This window comes from Petaurus breviceps, unplaced genomic scaffold (assembly GCF_028583685.1).
Source record: "Petaurus breviceps papuanus isolate PSGF00001 unplaced genomic scaffold, PetGlider_PUasm1.0 77, whole genome shotgun sequence".
Taxonomy (NCBI): Eukaryota; Metazoa; Chordata; class Mammalia; order Diprotodontia; family Petauridae; genus Petaurus; species Petaurus breviceps.
The window spans coordinates 1110707-1122125 of record NW_027186492.1 but is presented as its reverse complement, the minus strand read 5'-3'; positions in this window follow the sequence as shown (position 1 = coordinate 1122125).

Here is an 11419-nt window from a genome sequence, read left to right as displayed (position 1 = left end):
TCTCTCTCTCTCTCTCTCTCTCTCTCTCTCTCTCTCTCTCTCTCTCTGTCTCTCTGTCTCTCTCTCTCCCTCTCTCTTTCATTACATACAAGTCTTTAGGACTCAACCTGAATTTGGCTGGAAAGAAAAAGGACAGGGGGAAGGCAGATCTTTTGCTATGATGAGGAAGATAAATAATCTAATTTTATGATGGGTTTTGCCTTCTCACATCTGACTAGGTTTCTGACTGAACTGAAGTTGACAAAATAAAACATTAGATGAATCATATCTTCCCAAGTTAGAAATGTATTTTATTATGGTGCCTTGGAAGGATAGGAGTTAATTAAAGATAGTCTCTCCTTCCAACCTTTTGTATATGCCTTTAAGTTTTTCAAACTATTTTCAGATACAAATTCATTTTCTGTGACTATAGCCATGGTGTTAATTCTAACATCTTAGTACCTGCCTCCTCAAGTCCTTTTAAGAGGAATTATCTTGCTTTTTCTCAGGACTAATGATTTACAGGGTTCTCTGTGCTTTACAACTCTATCAATTATGTCACACTGATCTAAGCATTTTAGTTGATGATTGAATTCTACTGAATATGGGGGAGGGGGGGAGGGTAGGAGCCAAAATGGCAGAGTAGAAGCACAAACTTGGCATGAGCTCCTTCTCCAATCACTTCCAATACATGTAAAATGATGACTCTAAACAAACTTTAGAGCTACAGAACCCACAGAGACAGAGAGAAACAAATCTCCCACTGAAGGCAGCCTAGCAGGCCAGCAGGAAAGGTCTATTGTAGCAAGCCGCCCAGTGCTGTGAGCCAGGCTCTGGCCCCAGGGTGATCCGACCAGTGGCAGCCACAGCACACTTCAGGACAGTGAATCACCAGCAGCTGTGGTGGCTTTGTAATGGCAAGCACAGAAGTAGTTCACACCTTGTTTCAGCTATTGAATTAACATCTTGTTTTGGTTCAAGTTTCTGTTGAGCCTTGTATCAAGTATGTTAAGAAACAGAATGTGTGAACCCTGCAACTTGTGAACCCTAGAACTTGTGAACTCCTGAGGAGGAGCTAATGATCATATATAAGGAGAGCCCCAGGGCTTGAGACAGCAAGAACTGAGAAGAGGACTCATGTGGTGGCAGAGTCAAGAAGGAGAAAACTTGTGGTATCCTGGCACTCTGTTTGTCTGCTCTGTCTGTGTTGATGTTTGTTTGTGATACTTTGTACAGAAACCCTTGGACCTTACTGGAAGCCCTGAAAGACAATTTTCTGGTTGTATGTTTACAGAAGTCCTGGAGGAGGGTTTTGGAGGCCCTAGGACTTCATTGATGATTTGTGCTGACCTCTTGGACCTTTCTTGTGGGTCTGTGTTGATTTCTTTGTTGATGATTTGTGTTGAGTTCTCAAACTTTGTTGGTGGGTCTGAGTTGATTTCACAGGCAGACAGTGAATTGATAATGGTGACAGGAATGTTTATGGATATTCTTGTGGCTCTGTCAAGCTTTGTCTTCCCAGAAATGGGAACTGTGAAGGACTTAAGGTGGACTGGATACTATGAGCTTCAATGTAGAATAGGAACAGGATGAAGAACTGGACAAGGAGCTGGACAAGGAACCAGGAGCTGCCTGCCTTTGAACCTAGGTGACAATTGGAGCTGGGACTGTGGAAGAGGAAGCATGGAAGCGGAGAGCCAGCCTCCAGTCAAGCTCAAAGAAGACTTTACTTGGACACTGTGTACTGACAGAGAAAATTATGATTTACTTGTGACCAATGGGTGGATGTCTTGTGTATTCTCCACTACCACTTAAGAGGGTACTGAGTAGTAACTGATGATTGAATAGTGACTGATGACTGAACAGTGACTGATTTGTAACTTAGTGTGCTCCATGGGTGGAGGACTTTGACTTTTTATACTTTGAATGATTGAGTTACTAAGTGGCTAATTAATTAAGTTATTACACTTTGTTCAAAACTATGTGACCGCTTTGGTGAAAACTCTGTGGACATTTTAGTGATAAGTTGTTGAGTTATATGTCATTGTAAATGGTATATTTTGATTTCCTGTGATAAGTTGTAACTGTGAATGCTGTACCTTGCTTTTCTGTGAATGTTTTGCTCTGATTTGTTATTGAATAAATAGAGTGTTCACTATACTATGTAATCAGAACCTTGAAAGCTATTCACAGCAGTCATCTTCTGGAAAGCTGATTGTGCTTGGCTTTATAGGTTCTCACACTTCTCAACCCATAAATGTCAAAGGAAAAGTAAAAGGTCAGTGTGAAACTCTGTTGGAACAGGGGAGGACAGAAGAGCATGGCTGCATCAGGAGCTCCTGACCTGTAGATTGTTTGAGGACCAAGTGACCATTAAGAGGATAATGGCTCTTACTTTAACCTGCTTGGATCTGGATCATGGTCTTGGGTGGTAGTCCTGGGGTGTGTGGCCAATGAGCCAGAGCTTGTGGGGGCTGTAGTGAGGGTGCCCTACTAATAGCTCTGGCATCTGTGAAAACCCAAGCAATTTGGGACAAAGCTCTTTCCATTCTGGAAGCATAGTTCTACCATGGCAAAGAGCTTAAAAGTCAAGTAATTGGCTGGCAATATGAGCAAGAAGAGGAAACACAAACAGACCATAGAATCTTTTTTAGAGACAAAAAGGATCAAGGCATGGAGTGAGAGGAAGACAGCAAAGGCAGAACTCCTACATCAAAAGCCTCCAAGAAAAACATGAAGTGGTTATAGGCCATGGAGGAGCTCAAGAAGGATTTTGAAAATCAAGTAAGAGAAGTGGAGAAAAAATTGAGAAGAGAAATGAGAATGATGCAAGAAAATCATGAAAAGCAAGTCAACAGCTTGCTAAAGGAGACCCAAAATATACTGAAGAAAATAACACCTAAAAAATAGGCTAACTCAAATGGCAAAAGAGGTCCCAAAAGTCAGTGAGAAGAATGCCTTAAAAAGCTGAATTTTCCAGATGGAAAAGGAATTTCCAAAACTCACTGAAGAGAATAATTCCTTCAAAAAGACTGGAGCAATTGGAAGCTAATGACATTATGAGAAATCAAGATACTATAAAACAGATCTAAATAAATGAAAAAATGGAGGGCAATGTGAAATATCTCCTTGGAAAAACCACTGACCTAGAAAATAGATCCAGGAGAGATCATTTAAAAATTATTGAACTACCTGAAAGCCATGATCAAAAAAAGAGCCTAAAAATCATCCTTCAAGAAATTCTCCAGGAAAATTGTCCTGATATTCTAAAACCAGAGGACAAAATAGAAATTGAAAGAATTCACTGATTGCCTCTTGGAAAAGATCCCAAAAAGAAAATTCCTAAGAACATTATAGCCAAATTCCAGAGTTCCCAGGAAAAGGACAAAATACTGCAAACAGTCAGTAAGAAACAATTTGAGTATTGTGAAAACACAATCAGTATAACACAAGACCTAGCAGCTTCTACATTAAGGGATTGAAGGGCTTGGAATATGATGTTACAGAGGTCAAAGGAGTTAACACTAAAACCAAGAATCACCTACCCAGCAAAACTTAGTGTCATGTTTGAGGGGAAAATATAGTCATTCAATGAAACAGAAGATCTTCAAGCATACTTGATGAAAAAACCAGAGCTGAACAGAAATTTTGACTTTCAAATACAAGAAGCAAGAGAAGCATACAAAGGTAAATAGGAAAAAAAATCATAAGGAACTTGTTAAAGTTGAACTATTAACAGTCTTACATGGAAAAATGATAATTTTAGCTCATAAAACTTTACTCAGTATGATGATAGTTGAAGGGACTATATATATATATATATATATATATATATGTATGTATACATATATGTATAGAAGGGTGTGTATATATAAATATTATTTATAATTTATTCATAAATATTTATGTGAGTGTGGGTATATGTATGTTCATGTATATATAGAGGGCACAGGAGGAGTTGAATATGAAGGAATGATATTTAAAAAGTGAAATTAAGAGGTTAGAGAGTAATTTATTGGGAGAAGGAGAAAGGGAGAGATAGATTAGGGTAAATTATCTCATAAAAAAGAGGTGAGAAAGAGCTGTTACAATGGAGGGGGACAGCAGGAAAGTGAAAGGGAATGGGACAACATGATTCTCATTGAATTTGGTTTAAGGAGGGAATAACACACACACACACTCAATTCGGTATCTTACCCTACAGGAAAATAGTGGGGTAAGGGATAAGAGGTGGGGATGATAGAAGGGAGGGCAGATTGGGGGAGAGGGTAGTTAGGAGCAATCATTTTTGAAAAGGGATAGGGTCAAAGGAGAAAATAGTATAAGTAGGGGAGGGGATAGGATGGAGGGAAATATAGTTAGCCTTTCACAATATAACTACTATAGAAATGATTTGGGTAATTACACATGCACAACTTATATTGAATTGCTTATCTTCCCAAGTAGGGGTGGGTGAGGAGGGAATAAGGGAAAAAATCTGGAATTCAAAGTTTTAAAACAAATATTTTTTTTAAAAAAACTGTTTTTTACATGCAACTGGCAAATAAGATATACAGGCACTGGGGCATAGAAATCCATCTTGACCTGCTAGAAAGTTAGGGGGATTATTGGGGGGAATATAAGAGAGAACAGATGGGGGAAAGGGTATTCAGTAGGCTTGCTATTTTAGTGTGGGTGTAGGGGAAAGATGGAGAGAAAAAATGTAACTCAAAATCTTGTGGAAATGAATGTTGAAAACTAAAATTTAATTAATTAAAAAAAAAGAATTCTACTGAATGCCCACCATATGTATTTCCATTACTGTCATAAGGTCATCGAGATAAAATTAATGTTGGGGGGGGGGCAAGAGGGCTACTAGGGAGCACTTTGAAATCTTTGAAAACACAGAGCAATTTCCCATATACAAGCCATACTCTTCTGCTGTTTTAATTCAATTTGGGGGCCAGCTCATTGTCCATATGGGGTGTTGTCCCTACCCATGTGCACTGATCATTGATGGAAGTGGATATCACAATCTAGCCAACAGGTATTTTTCATACATTTGGGTTCATCCGCAAATTTCTTGCATAGATTTCTACCTTTCCTAAGGGTCTACATTTACTTCCTAACGTATTTTTCTTTACAACTTAAGAGCAAGAAGTACCCTAAGGGATGCCATTCCGGAGATGAATGATCAGAGAAATGGGTTGATCATGTAGCAAAAGCAATAATAGGTAATATAGATGATGATAATAGAGATAATAGATGGATAGGCCAAGAACTGCACTGATAGCCACAACATTTAGAAAGATCTAGAAAGTCTTTGCCATGTTGGGTAGATCTTAGCAGAGGATCTATGAGAGAAATGAATGGATGGTTAACAATCCGCATCAATCAAAGGGATAGCCGCATCACTTATAACACACATATATCATAATATTGAAATAAATGAGTAACCAAAATCCTAGTACATTGTTAATTTGGCACAAAGTTGTTTATATTTTTAGCTCTGCTAGTTCTTTCCCATTTCATTTCCCATTCCGCTAGCTCATTGCAGGCAGGAACTATGTCTTATGTTTCTGTGTTTCCATAGAACTTAATAATACTGCTCTATGTATAAAATATGCTGAATAAATAGAGACTGGTTAAGTCCCAACATGCAGAAATATGGCTTATTAGTTAATATCTCCTGAGACAATTGGAGAAGTTCTATATGCTCTCCCAAGTGACTATGTGGCGTATGTGTGCTTTTGACAACCACTTCATACTGGAATTTCCCATTGTAGTAACCTTCCACAGAAGTCATGGTTAATTTGGTGCTTGAGCATAATAATTGTATGTCGACTAATTATTTGAGTTGAGCTCATTTCACCTTCAAGATAATTCCCTGTGCTCATCAAGAAGAAACAAAAGGTATGAAATTTTCTTCAGGGCAAAATGACTATTCAAATAACGAGTTTGATTGAGGTTCTTATGCTTTGACTACATTTGTGCCCCTATAATCAATCAAAAAGAGATGAACAAATGGATTGTTGGGTAGCAGGGTCTTCAACTTGTTGGTTTTATGATCTTGGGAAACCATTGCATTGATATTTGAGAGTGACTGAATTATGAAAATCTGACTATGAGGTCAAGGTCCATAGAACTACTCTAGGATATTTGGAATCATCTCAAACAACTCTAAAGAAGACAGAAGGAAGATATCCCATGGACTTCTATACTAGGGTCACTGGGGTATCTGGGTGTCCCTTTCTCTGGGAGAGAGAATGTGCAGTATGAGGAACGATGTGCAGTTATGAGGAAGATGATAGGATTTCTAAAGTAAAGCTGTTCAACTAACTCTCGTCCAGAAAAAGAAAGAAATCCTATCCTCAAAGTAAGAAATCAGTAAGTACTTGGCGGGATATAAAATATAAACATGCAAAGAAAATTTCCTCTGGCTGTGCTATTTCTTAAGTGCACGTAAGAAGTCAAGCTTTGACTTTGCCAAGATTCCTTTAGGGATCTCTTTTTCTCTGTTTTAATTTTGTGCAAAGAAATGAATGGAAAAGAAAAGTTCTCCCCTTTCTGGTACAAGCTCAGCTATAGGAAAAACATGTCTTCTATTACTTGCCTGGCAGCTGCCATCAAAAGCAAATATCACCAATGGACATGGAGTCCTGTTTCACCCAGCAGCTTTCTATGAATGGCATGCTTGTCACAGGGTCTGGAACCTTCTTCCATGTTCTAGACAATGCCAAGAATGCCACCCCCTCCCGCATGATCTGGGGTATTCCTTAAGATCAGTGAGTGCTTGGGTTTTGATGGTGGAACTTTTTGGTCACGCCTGCAGTTGATGATGTTTTCAAATGGATTTTATTTCAGGGCTCAAGTAGTTTCCCAAATCAGCTTCTTATCTATAGATGCTAGGCTGAAAACCACATGGATTCTCCATGCCAGAGGGAAAAGCAAGAACAACTAAGAGCTTTGTTAATTTTTTCTCACTAATTGGGTTTATGGAAAGCCCTTAGTCTTAAAGGGAAGTCAGTTTGGGATGGGGGGAGTTCTAAAAAAATCCATTTTCCTCTTTAAAGTGTTTTATTGCAACTCTTATATTTCTGTCACTTCCCAATGACTCATCATAGTCTCCTCATTCAACCCCGCCCCTGTAACACACAAGTGTCATCAAGCAAATAAGTTAATTAATTAATTGTGGTGCAAAGAATACAGCATTGGACTTAGGGTTAGGGAGACCTGGATACAAGTTGTCCTTCAGATCCTTACTAGTTGTGTGACCCTGGAGAAATCAGTTCACTTTGGATCTCACTTTCCTCATCTGCAAAAAGAGGTATGTGTGTGGAGTAAACGCCCTCTGAGATTCTTGCCATCTCTATGAGTTTGTGAGCCTCTTAGTGGGGTGTCTGGGTCAGAGTTTGAACATTTTAATAACTTTTAAACATAACTTTCTTTTTTACCATCAAAAAGAGTCAATTAGTGTTTATGATTTTCTATGTAGAGTGATCCCTCTTTGTGGAGAATTGGATTATTTGTTAATTCTTTTGTATGAGAAACTTAAGATAATTACCAGGCTTTAGTTTAATATGAGCCTGATTTTGGGTCAAGTATCATCTCTGTCTCTCTGCCCTTGTCTCTGTCTTTCTCTCTGTCTATCTGTCTCTGTGTGCATCTCTGTGTATCTTTCTGTGTCTGTCTCTTTGTTTCTCTATTTCTGTCTCTGTCTCTATTTCTACCTCTCTCTCTCTCTGTCTCTGCTTCTGTCTCTGTCTGTCTGTCTCTCTCTCTCTGTGTCTTTCTCTGTGTCTTTCTGTCTCTTCTCGGATCAAGTTTCCAGTGTGTTCTAACTCACTTGGAATAAGGAGGAGGGAGGGAGGAACAACGTGTTTCAGAAGAGTTTAATTTAAATACAAAAAAAGTGAACACAGGATTGTAAGAGTAATGGATGGCTGGATTTCCCAGTAGCAGCCAATGGCCTCAGCATGGCATTGCTCTGTATCTAGGAGGGATCATGTTGGTTTTGCATAGTTGAGGTTTGTTCAGATAAAGGGATCATACAGTATGCACAAGATGGGATCAAGCAGAAATGAAGGTCTCAAAGTTGTAATTAATAACTCATTCTGAAGGTTCTGACATGAGGCAGGAGTGTTCTCTGACTCCTAAATATCCCACAACTTACAAAGACTTAATAGCTATTTATCAGTATTTGAAGGGCTATCATTCATTCACTCAGTAAGCTTTATTACAGGTCTATGTTTTGCCAGATATCATGTACATTGCTTCTCTGGTGATAGATAAAACCAAAATTGTTCCCTCAAAGAAATTCCTTTCTATTAGGGGAAAATAGAATGAACACAGTTAGATAAATACAAAATGTATACAAAGTAATGTGGAAGGGGAACATTAGCAACTGAAGAGACTGAATGATTGACTCTATAGGTAGAAGAACCAGGAGAGAGTAGATTTCCCCAGATAGAAAACCCAGGATAGAGGTGTTATCTAAGAGAAAAGATTGGTCAATAGTGGCAAATATTGTAGAGATTGTGAAGAATGGGAACCAAGAAGAGGACAAGGGGTTTGGTAATGAAGGAATGATTGATATTCTTGGAGAGAGCAGTTTTAGTTGAATGATAAGGTCTGAAAACCAGATTACATGGGGTTGAGAAGTGATTAAGATGAGGGTAACTAGGGACAAGGACAGATAGGTGACTCTATAGTGAACAGAGTACCAGGCCTAAAGTCAGGAGATCTCATCTTCATGAGTTCCAGTATAGCCCAGACATTTATTAGCTATGTGACCCTGGACAAGTCACTTACTCCTGCCTTCCTCAGTTTCCTCATCTGCAAAATGAGCTGGAGAAAAAAAATGACAAATAACTCCAGTATTTTTGCCAAGAAAATCTCAAATGGGGTCATGGAGAGTTGGACACGACTGAAATGACTGAACAACTAGAGACAACATAGTTAAGTAATACGGAAGAGGAAGCAGATCTACCACTCATCATTTTTGTACAGATGGCATGTTCTGGAAACACTCCTTCATGCTACTCATCCCAACCACACCTGGGCCTACTAACACTAACTTCAAGTCTACTCTTATTGACCCCAAATATCCATGTCTAATTGACATTGCCTCAAACTCATTCCTTTTGTTTTGTTTTACTCTCTATAGCATCTCCTGAAAAGGGAGGTAAGAAGCCCAGATACTTCCTACACTCAACCATAGCTACCCAGTCAGAGGATCAGTTCTTGTGCAATGTTCAGCCCCACAGATGGGCTGCCAAGCAGGGACCCTCTTTCTTTTACCTATTGTGAATACTTTCGTCCCCATCCTCACTATCTGTCCCTTGGTCCTAGTACTAGCCATATAGCATCTCTCATCTTTGTCTACCTGGGCCTCAGTGTTCTTGTCTGTAAAATAAGAGGCTTTGGACTAGATGACTTCTGGTTCTCTTCCAGCTCAAAATGAGGAGGATGAATCAGATTGTCCCTAAGGTTCGTCCTATTCTAGATCTAGATATATCTAGATCTGTTGCTATGATCTGATCTAAATCTGATCCTATTGCCTGGAATCAGTTAGAACCAGTTTGCTAGAGCCAATTGTTAAATAGTCCATGTGAACATTCACATTTTAGAAAGTGGTCAACTCTACAAATCAGGGCTCAATGTATTATTTTGTTGATTGCTGAGACTTAAGAAAATAGTGAAGATATTACTAATATGGTTGAAACTTAAAAGTGTGCCATGTGTACTTTTGTTAGACAGCTGATTGTTAAACACTTACCAGCATACCCCTGCTTATACCTCACAAGTACTTACCACATTTCCATCCCAAAGTTCCTTTCTCCCACTTGCCATCAATTCTCCTTCTACAACTCAATCTGTTAATTCTAGAGACAGTAAATGAAAGCTTCATTATCCTACACCCCATTGTTGGGGGAAGGCAGAAAAAAACCAACAACTCTGATCCTATTACCCCACACTTCTTGCCCCCCAAGTCATGCCTACTCCTTCAATGCAGGGACAGTTGCCCCCACTTCTTCCTGTGAATCCAGTCTTCTTGAGATGTGTGTCCCAGATTGATCCATCACTGCCTCATGTATGTGGTAGCTGGTGATGGTAGAGTCAACTGCCACCTCAGTTGCTGATAATATGAAAGAACACAAGAGGATATCAGTGGGTCAGAGGCTGGTGAGTCTAAGTGAGCAAGAAGGTATGAATAAGCAAACATAAAAGAAAAGTCATGTATGTATGTGAGATGTTCTGGAGAGAGAAAATATGTGGGTTAAACAATCAGAGTGGAGAAACTGAATGAAAGATTGTACTCCAGAGAAGGTGCCTGAGAGAGGGGGATGTGTGTGAAAAAAGAGGATGTGTGCCTATGAAAAAGATGAAAAAACAGAGTGGGGAAAAATGGAGGAGAAAGAAGTCTGAAACCAAGAGGTGGTAGGGGAAGCCAATACTAAGGAAGGGAAAGGGACAAGCTAGAAATAGAAAACTCTATGTGTGTATGTTTATTCACAAAACAACTTCCTAAAATTAATTTTCCAAAATCAAACCATGGAAGTTGAATCATTTGTTCCAAATCAAGATAAATTAAGATCTGATATAGGATGAGAGCTCAGTGTTCCATATGGATCCTCTGGGGACTCAACCTATTTCAAGCAAGCACATTTATAAATGGAAAAGTCCAGTCCCTTTAGGCAATAGAGGACTATTTCATGAAAACATTAAACAATGGCAAGCTTCCAACTCACAAGAAACCATCTATCTGCCCTTAATCAGACTCTTCTGAGGCCAGTAAAATGACATAGTCTTACATGGACTTCCACAGCATGGAGAAAGGAAATGTGGGTCCTGATTTCTCTTTGAATTCCATGCGTACAGGCTACAAATTGAGAGTTCAGTCCAGGGTGCCCTTCTTCCAACCTCATTCCAAACTGGGAGGAAACAGTGTGTCTGACTGATAGAGGCAGACAAGAGGGAAAAGAGGAGGCTACCAGGACAGAAAAAAAATGTTTTCTTGGTTTTCCTCCTCCTGGCCTAAAGCACCTGTTTTTCCAGGTTGTTAGGGCATCCTCCTTGAAGATGGAAAACCCTCTGGGAGAATCATTTTCCTTATTTAATCCTGTTGTCATAGCTCATACATCCAGTGACTCAGGGTGGTTGAGTCAGAAGCTCCAAATCTGCACTATTATCACTGTTTGGGGAGCAAAGTGGCTCTCATGTTAACCTAACTTCATCTTCATGGAGTTTCTAGGTCTCTTGACATTGTACAGGACTTTCCTCATATAGACCAGTCATTTATTGCTAGATGGAGGTGTTTAATTTTGTCATCCCTGAATGATTCCATGATTATGTTCTGCCCTGAAAAACATTCAATTTTTAAGCATGGCTATATATTTATGTAGCTTAAGTTTACAAAGAGTTTGACATATGCTATTTCATTTGATCCTTATAACAAACT